The sequence below is a fragment of the Agelaius tricolor genome, unplaced genomic scaffold (genome assembly GCF_023055355.1).
Source record: "Agelaius tricolor isolate 1412-34295 unplaced genomic scaffold, bAgeTri1.0.p SCAF_12, whole genome shotgun sequence".
Lineage (NCBI taxonomy): Eukaryota > Metazoa > Chordata > Aves > Passeriformes > Icteridae > Agelaius > Agelaius tricolor.
In genome coordinates this window covers 10361441-10387905 of record NW_027269272.1, presented here as the reverse complement: position 1 = coordinate 10387905, position 26465 = coordinate 10361441, and the positions used below count along the sequence as shown (strand labels likewise).

Sequence of the window (26465 nt, the reverse complement as noted above, 5' to 3'; positions counted from 1 at the left end):
AAATTACAGCAATCTCTTGCTCTTCAAATGTACATTCTGAGTCAGATATTCCTTTCCCAAAAACTTTCCAATAGGATTCACTGGTGAAAATCCAATTGCAAAATCAAAGTCTTTGTCTGTTAAAATAGTGATGTCTTTCAGCACACAAAATAAGGGCAGAGTGCATGTAATGATTGAAGCCATACTTCTAGTGGTACTTCCCTGTCAAATATATATTTCTATTATTTGTTTCAGTATTTCTTATGTTCCAAATCATGGGACTTTCCTGTATTTGTCAACTCCTCAGTCATCTGGCAGGTTTTCCTAGCTGTTGTTTTCAGTAACCAGAAGTCAATGATATTACTTAAATCCTTGCCAGAACCCCTTTGTCTCACTTCAAATGATTCTTGTGCAGCCTCCTGGGGTGCTCTGCAAACCTCAGCAGTGTGTGTGGCACCTTTCCTGCCTGACCCAAACTGGATATGCAGCTCTGTCACTGCAGCAGCACAAGGAAAAGGGAAAGATGGATGAACCCCATCTGAGTATTTCTGCAAGAGTAAGGTTTTCTTAGCTAAATAGACGCCCTTTTCATGTGGAAAAAATCCCTTGCAGACTATTGGCCTGTGTAACTACATTTATGAAGTTTTCTAAAAGCATGTTATTGACTATTTGTGATGCATTGTTTCTATATTTTATTATATAAATATGTACTTAGGAGCCTTTATAAAATGCAGATTATTGATCCAGTCCTATAAATATTTACTCAATGTTTTAAAACTCCAATTATTTGACCTGATTGTATGGCTATTCATTCTTAAAAAAAAAAGAAAAAAAAAAGTTCACGATTACCTCAAAAAACTGTTAATATTACTTTTGGAGTAATTTCAAAGTTCACAAATTGTGTTTCTCTTATAGGCTAATGGCTTACAAAATTTTGTGTTTAAAATATGATTTTTTTAATAACAGGAAGAAAAAAAATTAAATATGTTTTAGTTCTAGAACTTGTTTTCTAAGTTTCAGCCCAGAGCAAAATTTTTATGGTTGAGTTACAAACCTCTGAAAATAGGGGTTTACAATGGAAACACTGACACCACTTTAACTATGGCAGCACTGGCAGAGCAGTGTAATATACACTAGAAATAGAAAGCAAGATTAGAGATGACATTTAGGACATGAGGCCTTCTCCAGGCTGTGGGAAAAATAACTGTGGTCTATTTTTTTCCACAGCCTGAAAAAGGCCTCCTGGTCTGAGTGTCATCTCTAATCTTATTTCCCATTCATACCATGCATTTAACTAACTCCTTTTTTAATTATTATTGGCAGCAATTTGTTGCAGTTTGAAGTACCAAGCCATGTCCAAATCACAGCTTCCCTGGCTAGCACATGTCAAGGTGCTGGGGAGGGTACCAAGGACACCAAGGACTTTGCAGATAGTTTGGTCTCCATGATGTGCCACAGGTGGCTGCGGGAGCCAGCCCTGCTGCTCTGGGTCCGGCAGGGCAGAGCCCCTGCCAGCTGTGCCAGAGCAGGGCACTGCAGCACTGGGCACACTGCAAACTGCAGCTTCTAAGGGCACAGAGAAGCCTGACAGTCAAATACACTCACCCTGGAGTGTCTGGAGCAGCAGCCAGGACAGGCAGGTACTCAGGTGCAGTGACTTCCACCACCACTTCTGGAGCAGGCCACATTTCCCACCACCATTTAGCCTTGACCCAGGGTCCTGAATACTCCAAAGTGAGAGTGGCCAGAACACTAAAAAGAATTTTGGTTAAATGTGGCTCTGGACTAGGCTGTCTCCACCACAAAGCCATGGTGTTAATATTGTGAGGAAGATCCCTCTACGAGTGGGGCCCCCATGAAAGGAGAGACCTGACACTGTCTCCAAAAGCTAGCTAAGCTCAAGGGATAAGTTTTAGATTTCTCCCCTTTTCCAAACCCTTTTTCCAAATCTTGGGACTTTCCTGTATTTGTCAGCTCCTCAGCCATCTGGCAGGTTTTCCTAGCTGTTGTTTTCCAGTAACCAGAATTCAATGATGTTACCTTAGGCATCCTCCGACTCATAGCTGCTCACTTTTGTATTCACTGCATTAAATGATAATTCCCTGTATACATTTATGGCCTTTTAATGCCTACTGTGCCACAGCATTGCTTTGCAGTGATCTTGCAATCTCCATTCTCAGTGTGGGGTAAAAAGGAGCAATAAGGAAAGAAAACGCCACTGCAGAACAAATGCAATTGTAATTATTTCTTGCTCCCACCAGAAGAATGCCAGTAGGAGATCCATATCCTGAGGGTGATCAGACAGACAGAATGCATCTATCCTGTCTATATTGCTTGAATGGTCAAGGTAGAAACTTATTCTACATTTGAACTGCATTTTCAGTACTCATCTGATCAATTCTTTTTATTGCTGTACTCACAGTAGACAAAGATACTGGCAGCTACTGCTCATTCTCCAAGAAATGTATCCTGCAAAGCAATAATAGAGGCAAATTTATTGCTGAAGCAATTGCCTAGTGAAGGTGCTTCATTCCAGCTCTGTGGAAGCTGGTATTAGTGCAGGATAAACACGACCTGTTCTGTGTGTACATGTAAGTAGGTGTATAATTTTGTTTGTAGCACGGTGTCTTCTTGGCAGGTACTCTGCAGCCAGCAATTGCCAGCTGCTAAATGTTCAAAGAAACATGATTTGAATTGTTCTCCAATTGAATTGGGAGAGTAGCCAGGAAAATGCATTTAATATAATCAGTGGATTCAATTCTGACAGCAAAGATGTAGAAAAATTTGCTTACCTGTGAACATCTTTTGGCTTTTAATTTTCAGAAAAAGCAGTTAATAACAACTATTCTCTTGCATAAATGATATATCACAAAGCCAGAAAAATTGAAATATAAATTATTTGGTAAAGTTGAGCTTTCATGTTCATTTTTCTACAAGATTTTGACATTGTTATTGGCCCAATGCTTCATTCTACTTCGTGTTGTTTATAGATCCAGGAAAATGTCATATAGTTTCTTTAATCTTTACAAAATATAAACACTCTTTTAAAAATGTTCTTTTCTGTGGTTAGATCTCTGACTGAACTGTACTTTTTACACAAGCCAAATGCATGATATAGTAATTAGTCAAAAAGTAGCATGAAGATTTGAAATGCCATTAATTACTGAAGCTGCTGTAAAGGCTGGTAACCACAGTCCTTGTGCACAGGCAACCACTGGGACACAGAATGTTCTTCCAAAAGCACCTTCTTGGTCATATAGGGCTGGGAGTGTGGCACATGAAGAAGGGGTGGATCAAAAGTCTCTGCTGGGAAACCAAAGCCTGCACTTCAGGCTATACTGTGCTAATCCCTGAACATGGAGTGCTGCTCCTGTCAGAACACTGTGTTACACCAGCCACTCTGTCTCACTTTGACAGCCCTGAATCATATTTTTGGCTAGAAGAGCCAGACTAGAAGTTTCTGGGACAATTCTCTATCCACAGAAACTGTGAGGAATTAACTTGAAACAACTCTGTTACAACAGTGCAGTGGTGTGAGTTGGCACTGATGATAATCTCACCTGGTCCAGCCCAGTGTGAACCACCATAACTCTGGTTTAAATCATTACATGAATTCCCATGCAAAAACCAATTTCACTAAGCACACAGTATTGCACCTTCTGTTACCCTGGCACAGCCCTGTGTCCAGGTGATTCTGTCCCACCCAACCTGAAAATTTGGGCTTGCTGTTTCATAGAGGGAAGGAATGTATTTACAAAACAAAGCTGATGGCTGGCAGGCATGGATCTGCAGCTTTCAAGATCACACCAGCCATGCATGTCCTTGACCCAGAAAAATAATTATGTTCTCTTTCTAGGGATAGTAAGTGATCTTGGAAGGACTGTGGCAATGGGTGATATCAAGCCAGCACTAGGCCTTTTCTTCTGTTTGCTCTTGAAACATTTTGTGTGATGATTCTGAACATACATGGTACTACTGTACCTCCACATTATCAGAGAGCATATCAACTCTGAGCTGATAACATGCAAGGGAAGAGAGAACATGGCAGAATTTGCCTAGGTTTAGCACTATCTCTGATTTTCCAGCACACAAAAATTTAAAATTCATTGTTGGAAAATTGAGCAAAGCAAACCAGCCTCCTGGCACAATTTGCTGAAGCAAAACCAAACTAAAGTTCTGAGCTTCACATAACTCTGTGTCCAGCTCACCCGATTCCAGCAAAACTGCATGGCTTCATGCTGCATTTCTTCCTCTGAAAGTCACTGTTGATACTTCCTGGTGGTTTATTTTCTTCTTGTGTGCCATAGAGATCTGACAGTGAAAGTTTAGCTGCAGTGTGCATGCACAGCATGGGAGTTATCTCCTCCCTTCATCACTTTGTTCATAGGAAGCATTAGGAAGAATGTTAAAATGCTAGATTGTGAAGATTTACAGCAACATTTTTCTATGATAACCTTATATTTATGCTAATTGGAAACTACTTGGAGTATCATGCTGATCTTATAGTACTACTACACATAATCCATTTTTGTTTTACAGCTTGGGAGGCACATTAGCTGGAGTTGACTGAACAGATTTTACTAGGTGATGAAGATGTCTTCCTCTAGACTCACCTCGGTTGCTTCCCCTCCTTGATGAATCTTTTCCTTTAAGTCACTTTAGGAGCAGCACTACTGGGAAGCAGCAGGAATCCTCCTGCAAGAGATGAGGATTCATGTCAGGATGACACTGCTGAGGATTCACAGTACATCAACACAGGTAACACTGTCCTTTTTTTTAATTATGTGGTGCCTGTGGATCAGGCTTCAAAGGTGACCATCAGCTCTCATTTCTAGGTGCTCTGACTCAAGTCTGAAGCTCCTGAGTGGCTGAGTTGGTTTCTCATGCCTTTACTACACTCTCATTTTCTGTGCCCTACACATTCTCTACTCCACTTTGGAACAGGCATTTGGATCACAATTTCCCAGATGCCAGAGAGTGCCCTAGCCCCTACCAAATAGGTTTGCAGTACTCTTTTGTCTGGTTCAGGGCTTGTTTTGCTATTCAGAGCAGGCTGAGATGCTCTGGCAGGTGGAGAGCTTGGTTCCCTGTCCAGGACTGCCAGTTACCAGGGGCTCTGGGCACTCAGCTGGTGAGGATGTTCTTGCTCTGACTGAGAAGAATCTGCCAGTCTTTCTGAAATCCTCTCCCATTGCAGCGGATTTGTTACTCCATGGGAAAGTTCACATCTGAGAAGCTTCTCAGAAAATATACTGATGTCCCTAAAGCCCTTCTCCATCCACTGACATCTCATTTTTTTTCTACTTTCTTTGGTATCCTTTTCTAGAAATCTAATTCTCTCATGTTCTTGGGGAAACCTGCCTTTGGCAAAGACGTTTAATGATCCAGAGTTTCTGATGCTGACCCTAAATCAGTTTTTGCAAATATTGCTGATAAGCTTTCTTATCCTCTCTCGGTACTGCTCATTGCAGAAGGGACATGTTTTCTCTTTGGTTTTAAGAAAACGCCTCTCTGGTTTGCAAGTTAAACTATTAAAAATAAAACTAAAAGCTTGATACATAGTGTCTTAAAAAAACTCTTAACTATATCACGATTTTGCAATACTTTTATCAGAATTAAGTTATAAATTCTTACATCTGTCTGTTTTACAGACAGAATATTGCCTAAAAAAGACACTGTTAACTTATGGTAGCGGGTAATGCCAATTCCTGCAGTCTGGTCCTAGTCTTCCTTTGAACATTTGTTAGGGAAAATACATAAAATTGATTAATTTCTTAAGTATAATAATAGCAGCAATATTATACTTTAGTGAAGGTTATTTTGCATAACTTTAAAACATTTGCAGAAGGCTCAACATTTGGTGCCTTACCACAGAAGTGTGTTCCCAGTAACAATTAGGGTTTGTGGTGCCTGCTGCAGTAGCTGCCACAGCCCTGAGTGTCTCAGTCCCCATTTTCCATGCACAGGGCACCATGAAGTGCCCCCACCTTGGCTGGGGTCAGTCTCAGGGTGTTGGCTGGAGAGCTCAGAGCTCAGCTGTGACAAGGGGACAAGCAGGGTGACAGTGTCCATGCTAATGTCTGCAGGAATTTGCACAGGGGGAACAGGGCAATGGTGAGAGCACAGAATAAATCAAAGTGTGAAAGCAACTGCAGTCAAATGTCACATCCAAGCACTAAGGGGCCTGGCATGCTGTTTGCAAATAGGTTGGGTTACCTGTCAGCATGGCATTTTCTTTCTGTTGCTGGAGAATAATGTTATCTGAGGATAGAACCTAAGGAGCACAGATGGTTGTTACACAGACCTGACCCTCTAAACCCTTGTCATAGCAAATTATTCCATTGACGTAAATGGGATTAGTCCTGTGTAAAAGATCTCAGTTATATTATCCAATTCTTTCATTATTGAAGTTATCTGTTGAATACAGTTTTGTTGCTTTGTGTGTGTTTATGTATGTCTATACATCTGTAATTAAATAACATTATCCATGGGACAAACTCTGTCATAGCCTAACAGTACTGCAGTTACAGACACTATGTAGGACTCTAGGCTATAAATTCTCACTTTATGAGAAATTAGAAATGTTATTTCTGCACTTTCTAAAAACAGAGATAGAAACCCTCATTTGACTTTGGAACTTTCTTTGCTTGGGAACCATCAGCCCAGAGTCCAACACCTGTCTAAAGTCTAATGCTTCCTTTTGTAAAAACATAGACATTGAGGACTTGTGGTTGTGGAGCAAGAAGAGTTTAGCTGTCAGGAAGAGTAAACAGATTAAAATTTAGAATCCAGCCTTCTTTGTTTTTACCTGTTGTAAATTATGTATTATTGTGCAAATCTCTCAGCATTTCTTGAAATACTGTTTGTTTAAATGTAAATAATTTTTTCAGCTGCTATTTCTGTTGTCAGAGACGCCTCTACACTCTGTGAATCTCTCATGAACAAGGCCTTACCCCATTCATTGTCTTAGGAAACAGTCCTGCTGGCTTCAGAAACACCAAAATAAGGTAAGTTGCCCTCAGATGGGAATCTTGCACCAAGAAATTGACTCAACTGTTTAACTTTACCATGTACCTCACGATGTCACTGCACAGTTTGGTTAGAAAATGCTTCCCACTTCCTTTTGTCTGCTTAGAACTAAAGCTAAACTCTTGGAAATCTCTTTTATTTAGGAAAAATATAAGGGAAAATATTGAATCCCTGCCCTCTTTCAGTTTTGAGGGGGAAAAAATTTACAATTTTAGCATAAAAGCCACACAGTTCAGCTCTGAGCCTGGCAACTTTCTGTGGTTGTAGTAGTTGGGCATTATTTAGACCTTCTCATTTACTGTCTAGTCAACTATTTTTAATTTGAGGATACCTTTCCTGCAGGAAAACCTGAAATGGTGGAGTAGAAACTATCCCTGGCTTGGGGTTTGAAGCCCTGGGTCGCATGGCCACCCGTAATTTTTAAATCATGCTGGCATTACTGGACCAGGTATGGCAGACGGGTGGCACAGAAACCTGTCATGGTTTTTGAAAACTGGATTCCCTCTAATTAAAAACACATTGTGAATTCTTTGAGAGGAAAAAAAACACAGCATGGCTGAGTTCTATTATAGCTGTCACTGTCACACCATGGATTCAGCTAACTGAACCATTTTTTATGAATAACACTTAGTTTGAATTCTGGCACTTTTAATTGAGTGATTATTTTTTCATTATTTTACTAGGGATGTATTGCAATAAATCTGACCACAATGTTTCTGACCCAAGTTTTTTTAAAAAACATAACCGATGTGATGACCTGCAAATGTTTTGCTTATTTTTATTCTATTTACTCCAGAATTCTCCTCTGGTAGGAACATACTTCTTCACTAAAGGGTGAAAAACATAATGGTATTAGTCCTAAGGCTATGAGGAAAAAACATGGAACCATTTTCACAAACGACAGACCAGCCCAGAGCTCTTAAAAAACAATGCAAGGAGACTTTATACAGCTGTCCATGCAGAAAACAGACAATTCATGTGGTTTAGTATTTTTTCACAGAAACACGTTTGCCTCTGCTATAATGCATCATTCAGTACTGCCCATTATCTGAAGAAGTAATCCATAGAAATTGTTTGGAGCTAATTTTCTGGAGTTCCACCTGAATCTCACTACGTGTCCACGTGCCTTGTAGTATTACAGACAGTAACTTGTCTGGTGACAGCAGAGGAGAGCTCTGTATGTCAAAATGAATAGGCCTGACACCATAAATGTTAATACAACAGTGCCAGTGAAGCACAGTGCGAGCTAATTCTGACATTCATTTTGGAAGCAGTAATTTAATTCACTCATAAATGAGCTTGATACAAATATTAATTTGAAGTCACTTATATTTCTCATCTGCTGGCCAAAGCTTGCAAACAATAGGGGAAAGGTCTTGCTATACTGCCACAAATAAGTAAACAATCTTTTCTGCCAAGAAGACTCCAGTGTAAATGCAGAGTCAGGGAATAATTTTTCATCTAATTTATCCTGCATATGGATACTTGGAAACTACAGATGCTACATAACGATCTCTATCTACAAATATTTCCCAAAGGACAAGAGAACTTCAATTGCACATAGTTTATAATAAATCATTGCCATGGACTCCTGCTAGCCCACATTAGAGAAGCACAGTGGACAGGGTGAGGTGTGGGTGAGCAGTCTGGCTCAGCCTTAGGAGCACAATTCCCACCTGAGGTCAAAGCAAGGCAATGTCAGAAGTTGGGAAGAGGACATGAAGAGGATACAGACAAGAATGAAAACCTCAGTCTATCAGAAAGAAGCTGCAAGAGCTTCTCTGTAAATATTTCCCTGCCTTCTCTCTTCCTCCCCCCAGTGCTTTCTCCCTCTATGCTTTGACCTGTTCCTGGGGCTGTTTTCCTCCTCTTCCATTATTCTGTGCATACCACCAACCCCTATCCCAGAGATAGCAGGAGTGCAGGGAAAACAGGGCTGCAAAATGATCTCTCTCTCTGTATTTACATTGGTTTCCAGCTCCTTCTATGTACAGGCATATGGTGTTGATCTAAACTGTCCAACACATTAGTGGGAGGGAAGTAGCACCCAGAGGATTATTACAACATTTTACCTGGCAGATGCCACCATATTTATTGATATGAAAATTTCCTCCCTCCATATCAGCCACTGAAACCTCCCTCTGTGAAATTCTCTTTATTTCCAGCATAGCTCTATTAAAATATTTTGTTAAACTCCTTAAGTTTTACTCTGTCTAGAATGTACATTCATTATTCAGGAAAAGTTATCGCTAAAGTCAATAGAACTTTAAAGTAATGAATGATGTGCTTATTGTAGTTGGCTGCTTGAACACATTGCATTTTTATGAGTAATTTCTGTGGGCTCCATATATATGTGTCCATATGTATGCACAGGTATATGTATGTATAAGTGTATATATGCATATAGATTTTTACCTTTGTGTATATATGTATTTTTAATTTTTATCTTCAAACCTGTGATTTTATATCAAATTTTCCTGAAGAGAACACTAAAATCAATTAACAATGGTACATCAAAATGCTAAAAAGGAGAGCCAAAGTAAAGTATCATTGAATTAACTCTCAGATAATCCTGAAATGCGTAATAGTGTCAAGCCAAATCTGGAAAGCATTTATAAAATAATGTAGGATATATCTGAAAAAAATTTAAAAATTAAAGTTTACTTATTTGTCTTTTAAAAATAATATTTTGCAATACATTTCCTACAGTTTTTATCAAATAACCAGAGCCAATATAAATATGAAGGAAACATGTCAATTTTAAAGGCATCTTTTGAAAGGGCAAACACTTTCAGTTTGGTTTTACTTTCACAGAGAAAAACTATATTCAATTCCATTAAGCCTGTGTTTTCAAATATTTTGTGGTTCTGGCTTAATTCCAGAAAAGGGAAAAAGTTCAAAGTTAAGGATCAAGCCTCCAATATAACAAAGTTGGGGAAAATTAAGGATGGTAACCTGTTGTGATAGACAGTAGGGAAGGAGTGATCTCTGACCCTGGATTTCCTTCCTTTTGCTCAAATCATAACAAACCTCAAACACAGATGAATTTCTTTTGCTATTGCAATAATATGTCTTTTTATTTTGGAAGCAAATAAAGTCTAGAATGTCTGCATATGTGTGTTGGTAATAAAACATTTCATGCCTCTGAGATAGCTACAAAACCTGACTCCCCTTTCCTGGGGAACTGTTCTGGGTTCTTTGTGCCTACAGGCCTTGAAAACACCCTTTTCTTCCCTTTGGCCAGCATAGGAATGTGATCATAATATCCAGTGACACGCAGTACAGTAGCATGTTGTTCTGCCTCTAACAGGACTGGTATTTGAGAAAAGTCAAGGTCCACACATGGAAACATTGATAGATCCATTGATAGAGCTTGAGAAACTGGGCAATGTTTTGGGTTCAAAGCCAATCACCCTTAGTGCAATTCCCTATAGCAAGGCAAGTCAGTGGACATCCAGAAAAGATTGAGGGGTGTGTGGAAACCACACATGTTGCTACATTGTATAGGTTAAACGTTTTCCATCTCCATCTGTTCCTTAAAGGAAAAGTTGAGTTTTGTGAGCATATTTTTTCCACAAAAAAAAGTATCTGCTTTCTGTAGAAAATTAGAGCTATTCATCAGACAGCCAAACACCTGCAAGCCAAATATTTCTGGCTGAAAGTATTGATCCTCTCAGGGGGATGGGAGTTTGGTGCTTCATTTCCATGCTCTTTGTGAGGGGCTCGCAAGTGCCACATTTTCAATGTCTTGCGTGGCTGAGCTTGAGCGGGACAGGAGCACATGTGACAGCAGCGCTGCTGTGGAACAGAATTTTGGGTGGGAGCTGATATCCCACTCCACTCCTTCTGCAAGAGTAGGATCTGCCTGCAAGCAAGCCAGGGCACTGGGGATGCTCAAGGACCTTGGGTTGGAAAAAAGCTCCAGGATCAGGTTAAGCAGATACAGATTCTGATGCAGAGAACAGTCATATTTTCAAGCACCCAAACCTACTATTTGCATGGTTAATGTTTTTTACTGTGAGTTTTCAGATGGAACCTTTGTTATTTTACTGTTATAAAAACAAATATTTTCTGATTTTCCAATTTAAAACAGATCAATAAGCTCAAATAGTTTTTGGAAAGTAATGGGACTCACTCTGCTCCATTAAACTCAGAAACATTAATTGGGCAGTAGATGACCAAGAACAGAAGCTTGGTAATGCTTGAATTTAGATTAGAAAGAAGTTTTTTACAACAAAGGTGGTAAAACACTGGTACGGGTTGCCCAAAGAGGTGCCTCATCCCTGGGAAAACTCAAGGCCAAGTTGGACAGGGTTCTGAGCAGCCTGGTTTGTGGGAGAAGTCTCTGTGTATTGCAGGGGAGTTGGAATAGATGGCCCTTAAAGGTCCCTCCCAGCCCAAACCACTCTCTGAGTCTATAGATATTTGTTAATGGTTCTAACAACTATTTTTATTTTTTTTAGAATTGCATTTTAGTTTTGGTCAGACTGAGTTTTGAAATACAGCTGGCAAAGTAAAAAAAAAAAAAAAAAAATCAAGAAAAGTATTATTTTTTTCAGTCCAAAATATTTAGTTGTACTTCAAAAGAATGGCTTCATTTTTGGTTTTGAGCTGTTTCATGTGTTTAAAAGCTTTTTCTCTTTCCTTTTAAAATTTAGAGCAATTTAAAAATGGACAGATTAAAAGCTTGTTTTGAAAGTTTTTGAAAATGTTTTGGCAGTTCTAAAATGAACCACTCCATTTTGAGAATACTAAAATGAAGTGCTTTGACATTTTAGATTTTTTTCTGCATTGTTTCATCCGGGACTATTTGCTAAATTCCATTCAAATTCATGAAGAGTCTCACTCACCCTGAAATTCATTTGTGTGGTGTATTTATTATTTGTCAGACAGCAGTGGTTCATTAAACTCTGCATCAGTTCAACCTTAAATAATGGGAGAGAATTCTTAATAGGGCCTTGTTCATATACAGCTACCATTCTCACTCCCCTCATAATTGCTGCCCTAAGGGGCACTCAGCTGTGCAGAGCCACATTTACCCCTCTGGGAGAAGAGGTGGCAAGACAGACCTCAGGCCTCTGAGCTGCTTCCTCCTCTCCAAGGGGAGAGGACACCTGGGGGAGTCCTCCTCCTGGAGTACCCATATGAGCCTTACAGCTCACACCAGTGTTTCTGTAGCCTCTTGCTAAGCTCTGCCTTCCTCCCATCAAAGGCAGACTGTTTGCTATTCACGTCACTATATGTGGCCACTGCACTTCTTATGCTTTATAACCTTCTCTCTCACCTTTTCACCATTAGTGAGGGTTGGCCTGTTTTTACTCCAACTGGTTTAAATGTTTCTAAAAGCCATTCACCTGCAGTAGCAGTCAACAGCTGGCATACCAACATTTTTATCTTTTCTGGCTGCTCAGCTTCAGCAGTGCTATTCACAGCTTGCACTTTGCTAAGGTTGGTGGTATCACCCTTACACATTTCCTGTATTACATGAGGATCAGGTTCCAGTAGTTAACAAGTCGAAAAATATTCCTGGGGAGGAGAGGAACTAGGTAGGTAAGTGTGTTCCACATGTGCACTTTATTTTGGGAATTGCTGCCTTCATCCAAGTGAGAAATAATTGTGATCAAACATGGGTCTCTGAAACGTGGTGCTCCAGATCACCCAGAAATGTCTTTGTACTCTGAATGTTCCAGTCCAGCAAGGCCAGAGTGCAATGGGACATCAACTTCTGGCCACTGCTCAGTGCCTGGATCTATAAAAATAATCTCTGGGTCAAACTTTGCACTACTGTAATCGGGAATAGCTCCAGTAAAATCAGTATCTCCACATTTATTCTCTTGAAATTTAAAGCCAGGTTGGGCCCACTATGTGGACAGAGTCCAACTGGAAACTAGGGCCAGCCTGACTTATGGGAGAGGAGATGAGAACTGACTCTCCTGCAGTTAGTTAGCCTCAATCCTCACGTGTCTCCCAGATATAACTGTTCTGACCTCAGTGGAATTGATCCTAATTTATGCCACTGTAACTGAGATTGCAGTGTGCATTCTTTGAATTCTGTTGGGTGCGCCTTCTTCCAGATGGAAACTATTTGCAAACTATAACAGCCTCTTTCCTAATGTTGAGGCTTGCCATATCTGAAATTTTTGGTGGGGCAGGGGAGTGGAGAAAAGGATATAATACCAACTTTGTGCTTAGTGCTACCTAGTGACATTAAATTCTGCAGTGTTCTATTAAATTATCAGTGCCTAATTAGGGGATTAGAACACTCCTATCCTCTCATCCTAATTACAGAATGTGTTCCAAGATCACCCAAAAGAAGGGAGGAGGCAGCTTTAGGAAATTCAGAATGGCAATGTGGTGGCTCTGTGCAGGCCTTTTTTCTTACATGGGCGTTCCTGCTAATTGATTTTTCTTGCATCTGCAGCTTCTGTTTTTTCCAGCTTTACATATTACATTGCTGAAGCGTTTGATGAATGGGATGCTGTGCAGCTGAAAGATCACACGTCTCAAATGGCTCACTTGGCGTTCTCAGACTGAACTGACTGGCAAAGTTGCAGCTCTCTGACAAGGGGAATGGCTGCTTTTCTCTCCGAAGAGCACTGTAACTCTTATATGCACCAAAAAGGCAAGGTATTATACACATATATGAGTGTGTCTGTCTATATACACATGTATATGTGTGTGGATATATGTGTTTTTGGAGTGAAAAGCCACTCTGTCTTCCTGTAATTGCACTGGAAATGTTCAGTTTGTCAGCATGACTTTTTTCCCTGTTAGCAATGAAATTTGGCCAGGAGTCCTAGCATGCCATGAGAAATCAAGCCGTGACCACATTAAGCATGAATGGCAGGGCAAGGTTAAAGCCTGTAACACTATGCTGGGGTGACCTGTTGCAGAGTTAGAGGCTGAGGTGTGAGGCTGGGTCACATAACTATTTGCAAGTGAAGCACAAAATGAAGCTCAAAGCTGCTTTGACTATTTACTCTTTCAAGAGGAATTTAGTGAGTATTTTTTATTTTGAAAGCATATTTAGAGAACTTCAGCTGCAGGGCTTGTAGCCAACCTTCAGAAATCAAACCAGAATATTTCTTAATTTTACCTACAAGTACACTCATGGCATATTCCTACTTTGCTTTTGAATGATTTGAAAAGCTTTTCTATAAACTCATGTACAAAGAGGCTGCTGAGAAGCATCTGAGGAAGATGGAGTTGTTCAGCTGCAGGGAAATAAAGCATGGGATCACCCAACCAGCAACAGGAGTAGGTTGGTGGATCTTTCCTGTGATCAGCTCTGGAGTTGTTTTACTAAGCAGGAAGTTAGACCTTCTCTCAATGAAGAAAAAAGAGAAGTGCCAGGGAATTGTTTGCACTACCTATAAACTTTCTACCCTAAATCTGTCTCCTGAAATACTGAATTGAATGCAGATGGAAAAAGAAACAAACCAAAACAAAGACATTTTTTATTTTGAAGCTTTCTTATTAATTTGTCTTTGCTTTTTTTTTTATTTTTTAATTTATTTTGCTTACTAGAGCCTTTAGCCTAAGAGGTACATTTGAATGCAGCTTTGAAGGGAATTTGGCTCAGTGCTGTAAGGCAGGCTAGGGAAGAGATCTTAAAATAGACACAAAGCACAGTGCATAAATTGGCTTCCCAGATCTTACTGAAGCACAACCTGAACTTTGCCTTGTGGAATGGCAAACTTGAAGAGCACAATGAAATCTTTCACCATAACCAGAGCTGCAAAGGATCTGCTGTGTTCCACCCTTTCACAGCAGCAAACAGGCTCTGGTGAAGGTCACCCACCTACACCAGCTTTGTCTCTGTCTAAGACTGCACACCTTTGTGTGGAGTCACTTATGAGTTATCTTTCTGTGAGGAGTGGACAATCCGACCTTTTCATGCCTCAGTCAGTTGGAAAACTATTCAAACTTCAATGGATATCACTAAAGCTGATGGAAAATAACATTTTGTATTTGTAAGTTGTGGCTCACACTTCATGGTAAGGTCTGACTCGGATTGAGGTGTTTGGAAGGTTTGTACTACACCCTTGTTTAATAATATAATCCAGAGCTGGATGCTGGATGTAGGTATGAGATTGATGGCAGCAGCCACTGCCCAGGGAAGTGCCACAATTCAGCAGAATCCTTAAGGAGCTGGGGATTGTCCCAACAGGAAAACCATCTATAGTGCAGAGCATTACAGAAAGCCAGTTCTTGCAAGAATTTCTGGATTAGCAGCATATGAAGCACTTTCTGCATCCCACAAAACTTAATGTGCTGAGGACGTAAAATGTCATTTAAGGACTGCCCCAGCATAGGCCCAGCCATATCTGCTTCATTTCAGATTGATGTTAGTCCAGTCTGTTGTTAAACCCTGGTGACAGAGCACCTTCATAGCTTCACAAAGAGCAAAGGGCTGGTTCTTAGCATTACAAAGCTTTTCCTAATAATGTCCAGTACAATTCTTTCTTGTTGCCAGTGATGCTGTTTTCACTTCTTTTCTGCCAAGCTAATGACTTCATTTTATACCAGTCTTTTCTGTGTATGCAAACTGTTATCCCAAGTATCCCTTCTTCACACTAATTATCTCTAATTATTCAATTTTACCTTTTAAGCTGTGTTTTCTAGATTATTGGTTCTTCTCAGAGCTCTAACAGCAATCTGTCCTGTCATTTAACAACTTTCTGGAATTCATGTGCTCAACCTGGACCCTGGTACTTTAGATGAAGCCCTACCCTGGGCCACTGATGGCTCTTTCAGTCCCTCTTGCAGGGCAGCTTTCACCAGACATGCCAATGACTGCTTTCAACATTTAATTGTAAGTAGCTGAGGCTACTTATAACTAAATGAATTACTTGATATAATTAAATTAATTACTTGAGGCTGAACTGATGGTAAGAGAAGCCAGACACTCATCTGGCATAAAATTGATGCAGTGTCTCAATGTCTCTCAATAATACTGACTTACATTATGTGAGCACAGTGAGCAGGTTTACAAATGCCCTGGCATGACAACACCTGAGTCTCCTGAGCTGTTTCAGTACAGGTGCTGCTTCTGCCAACTGCATCCGTGTCTCAATCTGAAGCTGCTTCACTGCTGTGATGGACATAAACCCCCAGTGCATGAATGATGCATGTTTGCCTAATTAATACCAATTGTTTAACCAGAAGCATTTGCTGCATGAAGTGTTAATATCATATTGCATCCAAATACTACTGTGTTTTTCTGGTTTATGGATACTAGTGTTTAAAACTCTAATCAAAATATTATAATTAATTATATAAATTCTGTTAAAATGTACAAGCAGTGTGTTATATTCAAAATGCGATCAGCTCTGATCAACTCCAAAATTGAGAAACATGTTTGATTGATTTAAGGCATCACAAAATGATCATAATGTTCTTGCAATTAGCAATGTAATTAAGATTTACAGGTTGCATAATTCATTTCACATGTATAACAATTGAAGTTTAATTAATAAAACTTAAGTGTGCTAATTACCAGTAGTTTCAGAATCAAAAATGTTTCAACAATGAAATTTGGATAATATCTTTTTCTTTTCTTACCATTCTTTGCTGGATTGTTATTCTGCTTCCATATTTTCAGATTTCCAGATCTTCTTTTTGGTTGTACTTTACTGTAGGGGAAAAGAATGAAGTTTTTAAAAATTGCAGATCTTTTGCTGATAAACCATATTGTTCCATTTTAAATTGTTTCTCTTTTACCCACAGTGGCCATTGTACTTGCTGCTGCATGTTCTTATCTACACCTTGGTCGTATATTAATTTAAGTCATTGTATAGTGAGAAGAGCATGTTACATGCACGGATTTGTAAGATTGAACAGTTTTGGAGACTGCTGTAGTCTCATTTATGACTGTGTAACTTAGTTGGAGGCTCAGCTGAAGCTTTTCAAAATGGAATGGATCAAACAATAATTCTTATTAGAGTATGTTTTACTAAAACTAGGCAACACCCTTTTCTGTTACTATTACTGAACATGTAGCAATAGCATGAAGCAGTAGAGCTCCATTGTTTTAATGTTTTTCCAGTCTTATTTAAGTGTATTGGAAGATATCTACCTTGATGTTGTGATGAAAGAAGACAGCTTTGATAGATACTTACTCACAAAGGAGATTAAAGGGCTTAAAATTTGGTCCCTGTCTGATAAGTGACAGGGTAGATCCTTCTATGTAATCAAAACAGATAAGAGATGGCAGTGATTATTGTAACTGCTCCATGGTCTCTCCTACTGCTGAACCCAAAGTCCTTCAGTAGAATCACTCTTCTGAGCACTGTTACTGCTTTGCACTGACTTTGTTGTTAATGCAAGAAAACAGCACTGCAGGTGTCTTTCAATGTTGACATTTACTCATTGTCGTGGAACTTCTGCAGGTCACACCTCACTGTGTGAGTGGTCTGAGGAACTGCTGGAAAAATAGTTCTTCTTACTTTTGTTGTTGAAGGAGTCCTTAATGCATAAAAGGACACAGCTTACAGGACTGGGCTGTCAGACAGCAGCTCATGACTTGCATTATGTTATATTGACAATGTCTTGGCAAATAAGACGCTGACAAATTGTTTTGCAATGAAAGCATAAACTATACAGAATATTGTGCAAGGCAGACGATATAAGCAGACACTCTCCAGTCTCCAAGGACTTGCATTTTGTTATTGCTTACCATATTTTTTCTAATATCTGTGCTGATATCTGTCTGATATCTGTCTTATTTGGGAAGTGGGATTATTTTCCCTTCTGCCTCATGCAAAGCACCCATCAAGACTCTGAGCCCAACACCACTTTTGTTTGTCAGGTGATGCAAAGGGAGCCCAGGCTGCTGTGTTATAGAGGCCTGGAGCTTTTGTAGGGGCTAACATCAGAGACTGAAAGATTCTAGGTGTTCAAAGAGGTAATGTCAAGGAAGATTCAGGTTAGACTTTAGGTCTCCAGAAGTGCAGGTGGATACATTTTATCTGGATGTTATGGAATACCCATCCTGGTCTTAACAAAAACCTAAAATTAAGAATAATAAATAAAATAAAATATCCTACAAAACCCCACCATCATTAAGTTAAAAGCAAAGGTACCATGCAAATTTGATTCACTGATGAGAATCCAGAGGGTTTCCTGCAGGCCCTTCCACTACTGCTTTTGGGGTCAGATATTGAACTGCTGCTGAATTCCCCACTTTTGGGTGGGCTCAGCATGGTTCACTGGTACTGATTTGTGTTTGCCTCCCTTTGGTAGGAGTGGGGATCTAACTACTTGACAGTCCTGATACTCAACAATGCTCTGTCAATCCTATGTTTATCAAAATTTCAGACAAAGTGATGTTTTTAAAATATGCTTAGAGATAAATTAAAACCACTAATTATAAGATATGGCTGAGTTTCAGAGTTCAGCCATTCTGGAAAGATGTTTTTAAAGAGATAAGTTATGTGGCACCAGTTTACTGCACAGAGAAAGATGAATTTTTTGATTTCTGTCTTTCAAAAACAAGCAGAAAATGGGGAAACTATATTTTCTTTAGCTTGTTAAAATCTGTAATTAAATAAGCTTTCCACTAAGGTGACATATGGAAAACAATGATTCCAAAGAAAAAAATAAATCTAGAAAGGCCTGAATTAGTGAAAAGGGAGATAAAGATGAAAGTAGCCTATAAATAAATGTTATAATAGAAATCACAGTAACATAACACTGTCCTTTCTGTCATATTTTTATGCTCTAATGAAGCCCTATTACATATTTCTGTGGCCCCCTCTTTGATGAGCTCTTCAGTCTTTCCTGCTGCAATAAGCAGTCATCTGAAATACCTGTGGGACTGGTCTCTCCCAAGACACACAGTGTGGATTGTTCCCTAACTACTGATTTCTACCATTTCAATGGCACAAAGGATTCTGTGTTTTGACAGGGAAATCCTTATAACTCTAAAAATGAATTAAGTATTCAGCCAATCATAAAGTGACATCATGAAAGCAGCTCTTTCGCTGATGTGGTGACTATAGAGTTACTTGACGTTATTCTGCTAACACAGTTTGACTGGATATGTGTTTTGACATCCAGACAACAGGGACACTGATGGAAACTGATGGACCCAATGTCAAAAGAAGAAAAGCTGGATGCAGGAGGACACCCAGAAAATTAATAGGTGGATTGCAAAACCCCTTTCCTAAAGGGTAAAGGCAATAAAGTGAGGACTGAATAAGCCCCCCCAAAAACTGAAAGAAAATGCACAGACAAACCAAATCCTATAAAAATAGCAAAGACCTACTGAGGGGTGTTTTGGAGCTAGGTAGATGCAGGCTGAGAAATAGTTAATTTGAACCTGAGTAGTTGACATTCAATGTTCATATTTTTGTTTCTGCCACAGCCTTCAAAAATAACTGTGTTGATACTGTAGAAAACCTCCTTATTAAGCATCCTTTATCTTGTTCACACTTTTTGTCTTTTCCTTAATTTCCATCATAAATATGTTCCAGAATACTGTGAACAAAATGCCATCCACAGGAGAACTAGCAATTTTAGACATTTTTTGGGGGGACATTTCAATTTAGAAGCCAAGACCTTTTCTTCCATCAAGAGCCTTTGTAAGCAGTTCTGTTTGCACATTTATAAAGTGTATTTATATATAATATTCAAAATCTCCAAGATTAAAAAAACAATCCAGTTTTGGAATCAGCCAGAAACATACTCCTTCACATATTTTGCCCATTCTGCACTGAGCATTTGTATCTATCATAGATTGGTCACTTTTCCCTGTCATTGAGTGACATATGTCATAGGTAAAGGTCTTGTGACAGGGCTCAAGGCAGAACTGTGTTAAATAATGCAGTGCCAAAAATCCAGTATTTGCACAGTCAACAAACTCCTCCAAGTAAATGATAACATTTACATTTTTGCCACCTGCTGACATCATGTCTCCCTTTGCACTGACTCCAGTATCACTATTTCTAAAGTCAGAGAGACTTCATGATTCTGATTTTTTGGAATAGTCTCTGAAGTCTGTGACCAGCAGATTTTGGAAACTGTGGCATTGGTATACCTAATATAATTATATATTTACTGTTGTCTTAAAGCCACCTGTAGGCCTCCAATGATGGCCACTGTTTGGTACAGGACACACATTTGCAAAATGGACCTTTGACTTGCTCCAGAATGGCCATTCCTATTGTTGTGTGCAAAAAACCATACCAAAACAACCCTACAAAGAAGGTTCAATCAAACAGTCATCCAAAATACTAAATAACAAGAAACAATTCTATTACCAAGATATGATTCTCAGATCAAAATACTGAAAATCAATAAAAAGGAAAAAATAAGTTTTGTGAGAGCAACTTGGCTTCATTTTCTGTAGTTCTTGGCTAGAACATTTCCATTGATAGAGTTGCTAAGTGCATTCTATTTACAAATATAAACACTTGATTTTGATCAGCAAAAATGCATCAGCACACTTGAACAGTGTCAATGATGACATAATTACACTCACAATTTCCTCTCTGTAATGATTTTTAAATGTCAGCAGTCATTTTTTGTCTAATTGTAGCCTGCATGTCAGCACTTCCTCTTAAAACAGCATGTTCCTCTCTGCTGGAATTTCACACCTCTCCACTCACTCACTCACTTCACCAGTGAAGATAATGAAGATGATAAAGAGCTCCAGGGTATTTTCACTCCTGTGCTGCTTTACCATTTAATATCAAGCAGGCAGAATAAGGACCTTTTTTTTTTTTTTAACTATAGAGTTTGATCAATTCAACTATAAATAATTATTTGATTTTAATGAACAAATCAAAAAGTAGTTTTCATTTTTTCAGGCCCCCTGCTGGTGCTTTGCTAATAACCTGTTAAAAAGCTAGGGTTTGTGATAAAAACATTCTCACACATGGAGACTTGAACTTACTCACTGGAGGAGAAGGCTGACCCTGCAGTGCCAGCCCTTGATCACTTCAGAGTTTAATACAGTGCAATGCAGGTGAGCTTGCTCCTCAAAGGCAGCCTGGTTAAAGATGTCAGCACTACCATCTCTTGCTATGACCTAGAAAGTGACATTTCAAATGCTATTTTGCACAGCTCCAGGCCCCAGAGCCCACAGCATAACAAATAGATGCTCCTCAGAGCTCTCTTCCTCCTCCCACAGACCACAGACCACAGCATCAAGTGTATGGAAGTGGATCTCTTGTGCAATGAACTGGAAGCTCTGCACTGGGGTTAGCAGCAAACATTTTCCACTCACCTGAACATACCCTGGAATTGGAACGGGCCAGGGAGGCCTCCTTCAGTCCAATTTGCTTACAACGCATCTTCAACACCCTGATGATGCTTAACTGTAGGGTTTAGGAGATAAAGCTTATCATTTACTAGACCATTTAGTATCAGAACAGGTGAAAAACCAGAATGAATTCACACTGTGAAATCAAATAATGAAAAAAGGTTGAGATGTCTGATAAAAAAAGAATATGATTGCATATCTCTAATAACAAATACACTCATATAATGACATATCAACTAGTTATTTGTCTGAATAGCTCCCTGAAAGCTAGAAGAATGAAAAATGAATAGATTGAATAAACACAGGTGAGAGGGTGGGAGTGTGTTTTCACAGCCCATGATAACATTCATTATGTCCCTCTGTGGCATTGCCATCACATGTGACTCCTACATACCCAAATGTCTGTGTACACACAGGTGTGTGGGGACCGGGCACAGATTTGTACAACACACGTGTAGACCTGGGTGTCTTTGTGGTTTATGCTGCATTTTGTACCCTACATGTTGAACATTTTTTAGCTAAATTGGTGCCTCAGAAATCTTCTGGAGCTCTTGGAAAGGGCAGAGCTTTTTAACCTCCTATGCACTTGTGAGATGTGTGAATGCATAGAGACAATCTGAAAAGAGATGGTTCTGCACCCCACTGCAGAGGGATGTCCCCAAAGAAACAAAGCAAATCAAAGACACCAACAGCCAAGTAATCAAGAGCAAAATAAACCAGTCTTTGAGTACTCCTAGCACTCTGTGAGTGCTCAAGAGAGAGGAAAACTTGCCATGGGGAACACAGTGTGTGCAGCTAGCTTGCCTGTGCCCACTCCTGAGAGAGCAGGAGTCAAAATCTAAAAATACTAAAAGCTGAAAGACTATGTATGAGATGAACCTAGAACACAGAAGCACTGCTCTAGACCTTTTTCTCCCCTGCCCCTTTCTTTCCCAATTTTATACCAAAGACAAAAGTAGACAATATTTAAATTAGTTTTAAATTGGGTATAATATCTTGTAGGCAAGTCAGCTATACTGGAGTGTTACCACAAAGCTCCCTATGAGCAGCCTCCACTTCTGTGCACTGCACCACAGAAATGATCAACATGTCCTTGCCAGGTTGTTCAGCTAAAGGTAAATTGAGAAAAAGTAAGAGCCATTTCTGGATTTCTTCTGCAAATCCAGGTGGAAGGCTGTGAAAAGGTTTTTCTTGAAGCTAATAAGGTAAAATGGCTACTTTGAAGAGCAGGTTCTTCTGTTTCCATAGAAAAGCAAAAAACTACATATACCAGTCAGTTTGCCTCTTTGGGATTTCCTGCAGAAGACAATCAAACCCCACAGAGCTGAGATAATGCTCAATTACCCTGGCCAGGAGGTGTTTTTTTGTTTGTTTTGGTTTTGTTTGTTTTGGGTTTGTTTGGTTTGTTTATTTATTTTCGTTTGGGGGTTTGTTTGTTTTATTTTTTAGTTTTCTTTTTTTTTTTTTTAGTTTATTGCTGAGTCTCTCTTGCAGCTGGAGCTGAAACTCCAGCTTTTTAATGAACTACCAAAGGCAAATTGCATATTACACCCTTCCATCCCCAACATTTGAACATGAGGAAATTTGCAAAGGGAAAGGGGAAATGGAGTTTTCTGTTTCAATGGACCAAAGGTACTGGAATATTGATGTTACACATGGGAATTGAGCTTATGTTTTACATTACAGTCAAGCATTCCTGTAGCTTCAGACAAATAAATAAAGGCTGCTGAGAGAATGACACACTGTTCAGTTAGTGTCTTACAGTGGTAGGTTCAGCCTGTAGGAGAACAGAAACATTCTTGTACCACCTGAAGCAGGTTTATAGCCTTGGAAAAGAACACTGTCACGGATTGTGCAGCTTGGCAGATTATTCATGACTCAGTCACTGCATACAGAGCATTGGCTTCTGCTGCATCTGAAGGTGCTTGACATCTCTTAAAGTCATGCCAAAAGTATTGAAAATTGGCCTCTCAGAAAACATGGCACATTAAGTTAGAGACCATGTCTGAAAACTTCAGTTGATTTGCTTCACATGAACTTGAAATGAACCTCAACCTTACAAAACAAGGCATATTAAAACATAAAGACAGCTGAATGGTAACCATGACAACACTACTTCCAAAAAACCCATAGGTATAGCCAACATTTATATATATACACTGCAAGGGATAATGCATTCTTTTGTACACTTATTAATACCAGTTCATGCAGTGTGCATGGATTTTCCTCAGCAAAACTGTAAGTTACACAGGAATTTCCAGATATTAATTTACCTTTGATGTTTTTTGCTACTCTGATATGGCCCATGCAAAATGAAATTCAGTCAAAATGCTCCAAGTTTTAGGTTTGGGTGCAATATGGTCTCAAAATATTACCTTGATTTTAAAAGTCTATCTTGTGGCAAAATCTGTGCTGCAACTGTGTGTGGCATTCCACTGAGCCATAATATTAGTTATAACATTTTAATTTCTTTTATTTTTTAATTGTGACAAAAAGAGTGACTTTTTTTCATTGCTGTATTTTAGGAAGATGAATACCAATTTTTGGACTAGATTATTATGTTAAATGAACCTTTATTCCATCTAGATGTCTGATATTTTTCAGTCTTTGAACTAAAGGACAATTCTTTAATTTGGGCTTTTGTCAGCACTGATGTAAAGTGCTTTATGTTTCATTTTTATAACCCATTTCATCCCAAATGAGGTGCATTTTTAATCCCCCTTTCTCTAACTAAATAGAGGAATACAGCCCTTTCCATCAGTTTGGAGAGGAGTATGTTTAGTTTATTTTGAAATACCCTGCCAAGGGACATTTTCCTAAATGAGTATTTTCTAATCTGTAATTAGTATCACAAATACTTTTGCTGCCTGCACATTCTTCCAGTGAAAGGTTGTATAGAGCAGTCACTGCATTCTGTGTGTCCTGTGGGACTGAGTGAGGAGCTACACACTTCCCTTTCACACAGTGAACAAAAGCTACATTCTTGCCTTCTTTTATTTTCTTTCTTTTCCTTAGGTCTGAAATGCTAAAACTGTAAGTGCAGTCCTGAGGCCTGAATTCTGATGCTCAGACCTTCTTGGGTGGTATCAGGGTAAGGCTTGATGCAGGTCTGTGATTCATCTGCCATCTCTTCTTTTGCAATTACATTGCTTTTCTGACCTGCTATATATTTATTTCATAGCATAGATACAATGTTTACTACTTCTTTGGGGACATAGTGAATTGCAAACACAATGTCCTTTCCCCCAACAAGACTACAGCATAAATAGTTCAGTTGCTATCAACCAGGAGCACTACACATATGTAATTCTTGATGTATTTTTATATGTGTATGTATTTTTATAGATATATAAGCTGTAGAACATTGACCATGTCCTAACTTAGCCCATTAACAAGTTGGGCATGTGTTTTTGGCATCAGCCACTTCTATTACACAGCACACAGAAGCAATAGCAAAGGCAGCCTTAGAGTGCAGAAGTCTTGTACTATTAATGAATATTGTTCTTAGCTCATCTGTGACAAGCTATGTTAAAGTTTTACTAACTAGAACTGCAATCATACCTTTTAATCCACTCTGTGCTTTGGAAACGAGACCTGGCTTGCATCTGGGCTGTCCTCAATAGCTGTGCCTGCAGTCTCAGAACAGTGATTTCAGTGAGATTCATCCATCCTGCAGGGAGAAACCTTAAATATAACCCAGTGTTTAATTTGTCTTGACTTTTCCTGTTGGCTTCTCCCCGGCTAAAGCCAGAGTGTAAGCTGACACATAAGGAGTATGGATAAAATGGGTGCCAGGATCTGACTGTAAACTGCTGCCCAAATTAGCACAATGGTATAGTTACTATTAAAACAAATTGCCCAGTGTTGTAAAGAGACCTCCAAAAGTTGAATTTTTAAAGCTCTGATGGTCTTAAGCACAGGGATCTACTTCTTGCCTTTTCAAAATACAGAGCCTGAAAACGTTCATTGCCCTTTCCACTTGCCTACTCTAGGGTTCATTTAGTTTAGATTTAATTAATTCTCAGATAAAAGGTCTGGTATGTAAGCACCAGTTATGAGTGACATCTGCAGTGATTGTGGCATCCACCTCCTGTGGATGCCACAATCACTGCAGATTTTTTGATCTAAACTTTCCTTAGTGTATGGAACCTTGCTCTCCTCTAGGGACAGCAGGAATATGTAATCCAAAACATCCCTTCTCCATCTGAATGTTCCCCGCCTTTCTTCATCCAGCTCTTATTACATGAATGCTACCGTAAAGGTACAGTAAATGAGACAGTGCTAAGGGCACAAATGCAGCTCATTAATTGTTCTAGGAATGAGAAATGAAGGAGCAGTGACACCCTGGAGGCATTAAGGACAGAAGAATCATGGCATGAGCAACAAAATCTGTCAATCCTCTTGGTGCAACCCTCCTGTGACATTTCATTCACCCTGGGTGCTGTTCTCCCCAGGACTCTCCCCATGAGCTCCCATCATGGCAGCAGCTCATGCCCACTGCTGGCACCATGGCCCCTGCCATCAGCTTCTGTGACCAATGCCCACTCAGGCTGCTGGGCAGGCAGAAGTCCAGCCTGGAATCAGCCATAGCACTGCTGCATCTTTAGGTGTCACCTGCACTAAATGAAATAGTGAGCAAGGCCCTTCCATAGCTATCCTTTCTTCTTTAATGCAGCTGGCCCAAGAAAACTTGACATTGAGAGGAAGATTCTCTGGGACTGATGTTGCTGTGATGCTGTAAAAGCTTTAGTGAAATGGGGTTTGTAGCTGCTAATACTCACTCTCTCCTCCCAGGCAAGACAGCACCACCCACTGCAGAACTTGTGCTGAGTTACCAGCCCAGCTGTGTGGGGCACTGCCATGCAAGGCTCTGTGCTGCGCTGTGCTGCTCACAGTGCCACACCAACCTTTCTGGGACCTACTCTAGCTGGGCTTGTGCAAAAATCCCAGCTCTCTGCAGTAAGATTTAAATTCTGGTTTGTAGAGAATATAGAGGAATGTTCTGTCTCACAGTCTGCTGTGAAAAATTACTGCTTCCCCAAATGATTCAGGTCTTTAGGAGACAATCAACAAACTGACTTATTTCTCCGGTAAACAGGAAAAACACATCCCTTACTGCTGCAGAGGTTCCTAAATGAGGCACAGCTGGATGGCTGCCAGTGAAGCCTTAGTATAGTAGTTGGCTGGGGAA

The 26465-nt window shown here is 39.6% G+C and overlaps 1 long non-coding RNA gene across 2 annotated transcripts in view; it reads right to left on the bottom strand.

Moving 5' to 3' along the window:
• Positions 1-26465, bottom strand: part of LOC139594896 (uncharacterized) — a 94766-nt gene that overhangs the window by 62285 nt on the left and 6016 nt on the right. Inside the window, exons 3-7 of one of the 2 annotated variants that reach the window (XR_011680768.1) lie at positions 24836-24944; positions 16573-16643; positions 4593-4674; positions 2400-2448; positions 1585-1731 (exon numbers count right to left, since the gene is read on the bottom strand). This is a non-coding gene — a long non-coding RNA (uncharacterized lncRNA). The remainder of the gene's footprint in view (positions 1-1584; positions 1732-2399; positions 2449-4592; positions 4675-16572; positions 16644-24835; positions 24945-26465) is intronic. The other variant, XR_011680769.1, reaches the window with a different exon arrangement.